Below are 6,007 nucleotides of genomic sequence, written 5' to 3'. Positions count from 1 at the left end.
TGCGACGCGACTGCTTCCAATGGCTACACACACAGAACTATGGAGTCGGCTCGACACTGAAGTACAGATGAGCCTCAACTGTAAGCAGCTTGATTTTCCTTCAGATTTTTCCCAGTAGTTCTACTCTGATAGAATTGTGTACACACAACAAATGTCTCTCAATGCTGTTTTTGTTACAAGTAGAACTTCAGTCAAAGGAGGCTGCGCTTAACACACTAGTGAGGCCTCACCTGCAGTACTCTGTACAGTGGCGGCCTCCATATTACAAAAAAAAAAAAAGACAAAACCACAGTAGAGAAAGTCCAGAAGTCAACAAACGGGGCGATTCCGGGACTAAGAGATGTGAGCTATGAGGAAAAGACGGAAGGTGATGGACCTTCTTCATTTAAGGAAGAGACGACACAACTGGAGTGTTTAAAATTTTCAAAGGAATTGGTACAGCAGAGCCTGGCTGTTAAACTTTGACATGAACCTGAGAAATCCCCAGACCTAAAATTAATAAAAACACACCAAGGTAAATCTAAGGAGCACTTGATGCTACCTATGCTTTCTAAACAGCTACTTTTCAGTTTGACAAGAAGGCGATCATCCAACTTCTGGTGACTCATCTAATGCAAGTAGAACTAATTTATTTTGGCAATGTGTTTGTTTTAACATTAGAACAATAAAAAGGGGGAACGGGCCATTCAGCCCACCAAAGATCACCAGTCCTGTAAACGGAATTCTTTTAACATAACATCAAGTAGAGTGTTGAAGGTCCTTAAAGTCCTTCTGGCCACCAGACCACTTGGTCACTTGTTTCATGAGTCTGTTAGTGGTTGCCACAGCAGATCCTCTTGTTCCATATCTTCCTGTCCTCTACATCTTGCTCTGTTAAGAAGAAAAACTTCCTAATGTTTCCAACGGTGTCCCCCTGTTCTTGATGAACTCATTTTAAAGTCACCGTCTTGACCCACTGGACTAATTCCCTTCATGATTTTAAACACTTCTTTCAGGTCTCCTGTTAATCTTTTGCTTAAATTTATTCAAATGCCAGCCCGAAGGCCACATGCAGTCCAGAAGCAACCTCTCCAAATGGCCCAGCCCGTGGTCCCAGCACTAACGCATTGGGGAAATCAAGAAAACGTAATTTTGTGAGCCTTCAGAGATTCCTACAGTAGTACAGGCCATGAATGCAACCCTCCGCTTAGCCTGGCGACATTCAGCCCACAATGCAGCGCACTGTTGTGCGTCTACAAGCGGTGGTGGTGGTCTGCGATACTGTGACGACCTGTTGAAGGCGCCACTTTACCATTCGCTCTCCTCTCACTCAGACCCTGACCCTCAAGTCTCTCTCTGGACCCCCCAGGACTGCAAGAGACGCTCCAGTATCAGCACATGTGGCCATTTAAAACGAGCCAGTGGTCCCCAGTGTGCTGTACATGTTGTACACGTGTGTCTTACCTTTGGGCTGTGGCACAACCCTAGCGCTGCTGCATCTCACTAAAAAGATCAAGGGTTAGCATCCTGTGTGTTTAAGTACTGTAGTGAGGAAAAAGAAGAATTATTATTAAATAATAAAACGTTTATTTTCGTATTTCAAGTATTGCTACTACCTCGGTTTAGTTACGGCCGTTTTTTTTATATAAACTCTTTGCCGAGCCTGTGTCAGACATGACCAAATTTATAAGGGAAACGGAGTAAACATCTCGTTTTCCATACATTCGTGTTGGTTTAAAGTTTGTCGTTACCTGCTGCTGAAAAGGTCTGGCTTGGCTAATTTTCTTGGTTTGAAAATCTGGCCCAACTGAATTTGTAATTGAATAGCCCTGCTGTTAAAGCTCAGCTCTGCTAATCTTTCCTCATCTCATCCCCTCCAGCTCTGAAATCAGCCTCGTCGCTCTTCTCTGGGCGCTTTCGTAACCTGGAGACCCGTTTGCCTAGAGCTCGACATCGTTCAAGTCACAGGTGTAACTCTGCTAACAAATGTTCTTCAAAGAAACATCAATGTATGGATGTACAAGCAATGCATTCACACAGTCCAAAGTTTTGACTAATTGATCATCTTCTCGGTGGTCAACAAGCATTTCTGTCTCTGGGGTGTTCTTGTATCCTGGAATTTGACTTGCATGCTCCAGAGCCATCGTGCTCAACTGCTGCTCAACTGGTCTTTGTTCAGGATTACTTCTTGCTTGTCGATATGATTCAGCGTCTTGTCATCTTGTTTGACCCAACAACAGTAAACTCTCCATGCAAGTGTCAGTATGGATTTGTCTGTCTGTCGTTCTTGTGTTTTGTAACCTGCACTTGATGCTCAGTGAATCGAGCCGATCTATTCTTCTTCTACCTATTATGGTGTTCTTGACATGTACAGTGGGATGCAAAACTTTGGGCAACCTTGTTAATAGTCATTATTTTCCTGTATAAATCGTTGGTTGTTACGATAAAAAATTTCAGTTAAATATATCATATGGGAGGCACACACAGTGATATTTGAGAAGTGAAATGAAGTTTATTGGATTTACAGAAAGTGTGCAATAATTGTTCAAACAAAATCAGGCAGGTGCATAAATTTGGGCACCGTTGTCATTTTATTGATTCCAGAACTTTTAGAACTAATTATTGGAACTCCAATTGGCTTGGTAAGCTCAGTGACCCCTGACCTACATACACAGGTGAATCCGAGTATTTAAGGGGGTCCATTGTAAGTTTCCCTCCTCCTTTAATTTTCTCTGAAGAGTAGCAACATGGGGGTCACAAAACAACTCTCAAATGACCTGAAGACAAAGATTGTTCACCATCATGGTTTAGGGAAGGATACAGAAAGCTGTCCCAGAGATTGAAGCTGTCTGTTTCCACAGTTAGGAACATATTGAGGAAATGGAAGACCACAGGCTCAGTTCAAGTTAAGGCTCAAGTGGCAGACCAAGAAAGATTTCGGATAGACAGAAGCGATGAATGGTGAGAACAGTCAGAGTCAACCCACAGACCAGCACCAAAGACCTACAACATCATCTTGCAGCAGATGGAGTCACTGTGCATCGCTCAACCATTCGGCACTTTACACAAGGAGATGCTGTATGCAGAGTGATGAAGAGGAAGCACAAACAGAGCCGCTTGAGGTCTGCTCAAGCACATTTGGACAAGCCAGCTTCATTTTGGAATAAGGTGCTGTGGACTGATGAAACTAAAATGGAGTTATTTGGGCATAACAAGGGGCGTTATGCATGGAGGAAAAAGAACACAGCATTCCAAGAAAAACACCTGCTACCTACAGTAAAATATGGTGGTGGTTCCATCATGCTGTGGGGCTGTGTGGCCAGTGCAGGGACTGGGAATCTTGTCAAAGTTGAGGGACGCATGGATTCCACTCAGTATCAGCAGATTCTGGAGACCAATGTCCAGGAATCAGTGACAAAGCTGAAGCTGCGCCGGGCTGGATCTTTCAACAAGACAACGACCAAACACTGCTCAAAATCCACTAAGGCATTCATGCAGAGGAACAAGTACAACGTTCTGGAATGGCCATCTCAGTCCCCAGACCTGAATAGAATTGAAAATCTGTGGTGTGAGTTAAAGAGAGCTGTCCATGCTCGGAAGCCATCAAACCTGAATGAACTAGAGATGTTTTGTAAAGAGGAATGGTCCAAAATACCTTCAACCACAATCCAGACTCTCATTGGAACCTACAGGAAGCGTTTAGAGGCTGGAATTTCTGCAAAAGGCGGATCTACTAAATATTGATTTCATTTCTTTTTTGTGGTGCCCAAATTTCTGCACCTGCCTGATTTTGTTTGAACAATTATTGCACACTTTCTGTAAATCCAATAAACTTCATTTCACTTCTCAAATATCACTGTGTGTGTCTCCTATATGATATATTTAACTGACATTTTTTATCGTAACAACCAACGATTTATACAGGAAAATAATGACTATTAACAAGGTTGCCCAAACTTTTGCATCCCACTGTAACTGGCCTCTGCATTTTGCTTGATATTCCGCTGTCCTTTTCCTTCTGCCACATCACTTACATTTTCTAACACTTTGCCATTATAAACCCACAACCACAGATGTTCACTACCTGAAATTTTTGAATTTGCAGAACTCATTGGATTGTAATCATTCAATCCAGATCAAAGACTAGCTCCAGTAGTTTGCAGGTGATCACGTGACACACCATAGCATTATATATAATAGAATACATTTTAAAATATTTGATCTCTCTTGTCCCATGCGTACCCTCAGCGTCTTTTCTTTGTGTCTGCGTGTCTCAACCTCCTGCAGTACCAGCACTTCCACTGGTTTGAGTGCGTTTCCGTAAAGCCCACTATTCCAAGGCCTTGCTGGCCTTCCCATCCGTATTTATACTTTCCATCTTTGAAGACAACTCTCACTCACACTTCCTTCTTCTACTGCATCAGCAAAGTCAAACTGAGCAATCCGTTTGCTCCGAGACCCGGGACACACACACACACACACACCCCTTAAAAGTTTTATTATGAAGCAAATACGATTCTGCAACAAGGGCACGGCGACACAGTTGGAAACACAAGGGCAGATTTTACAAAAATGTTAGAAAGTTTTTCTTCATGCAAAGAATCAGACATGCAGAATAAATTACCAGCTACTGTGGTAGAGAGCAGGACTTGAGAACTTTTAAATTTCCATGTTATTTTAATAATAAAATAATTCTTTACATTTATACAGTGCTTTTCTCGCTACTCAAAAGCACTTTACATAGCGAGTGTGGAGCTACTTCAACCACCACTAATGTGCAGCACCCACCTAGATAAGACGGCAGCCATTTTTGTACCATTACACTCACCACACATGAGCGGTAAAGTGGTAAGAGAGAGAGAGAGAGCGCGAGAGCCAGAGCCAATCAGAGATGGTCTCGTGGTCTGAACCCGTACAGATTTTATTTTTTTTTTCTCCAGCCTCTGGAGTTTTTTTTTTTCTGTCCACACTGGCCATCGGACCTTACTTATTCTGTTAATTAATGTTGACTTATGTTTATTTTTTATTGTGTCTTCTATTTTTCTATTTATTTTGTAAAGCACTTTGAGCTACATTTTTTGTATGAATATGTGCTATATAGATAAATGTTGATTGATTGATTAGGCCATGATGGGCAGGTTAAGCGAGGACATTAGGTGGCGTGATGTAGGGAGGTGAGACTTGCTGACTAGGGTTTGTGATGCCTACTCTTTATGAAGGATGGTCAGCCATCTTTTATGACCAGAGAGAATCAGGACCTCAGTTTTACATCATCTGAAAAGGACAGCACAATTTTTTTAGGATACAATATGTCCCCCGTCACTGCACTGGGGCATTAGGCCAGAGTTATACTTCACGCGACGCATGCTGCAGTGGACGCTCCTGCTACGCAAGCGTTGTAGTGTTCATACTTGCGCGCGTACTTTACGTAAATCTGGAGGAATCCAGCAAGTTGCAGTGCGAGATATTATCACGCTGAGAACATGTTTGGCTTCTCTGTGTTGTGAATTGCCTAGAACACACATTAAATTCTGATGACACCTTACCACAATATCTCTGAAAAGGATGTTTATTGATTAAATCCATCAATCCAGGGATGTGTCCATTCCAGCAAGCACTGGGCACGAGTGAGAAACAGTCACTTGACGAGGCCTCAGCTCATCGCAAGGTGAATACAAGCACACACAAACACTAGCGTCATTTTAGCGGCACCAAATCCCCAAATCTGCATATCTTTGGAAGGAAACCGGAGCACAGTGTGGAATACAAACATGGAATACCAGCAACGTAACTCCCTGCGAGACAGCAGTGCTATCGCTCCACCACCGTGACACCCCCATGTGTGTAAATAACAGTACAGTAATCCCTCGCTATATCGTGCTTCGACTCTCGCGGCTTCACTCCATCGCGGATTTTAAATGTAAGCACATCTAAATATATATCACGGATTTTTCACTGGTTCGCGGATTTCTGCGGACAATGGGTCTTTTAATTTAGGTTACATGCTTCCTCAGTTTGTTTGCCAAGT

The sequence above is a fragment of the Polypterus senegalus genome, chromosome 10 (genome assembly GCF_016835505.1).
Source record: "Polypterus senegalus isolate Bchr_013 chromosome 10, ASM1683550v1, whole genome shotgun sequence".
Classification (NCBI taxonomy): Eukaryota; Metazoa; Chordata; class Cladistia; order Polypteriformes; family Polypteridae; genus Polypterus; species Polypterus senegalus.
Note: the sequence above shows the minus strand (reverse complement) of the source record.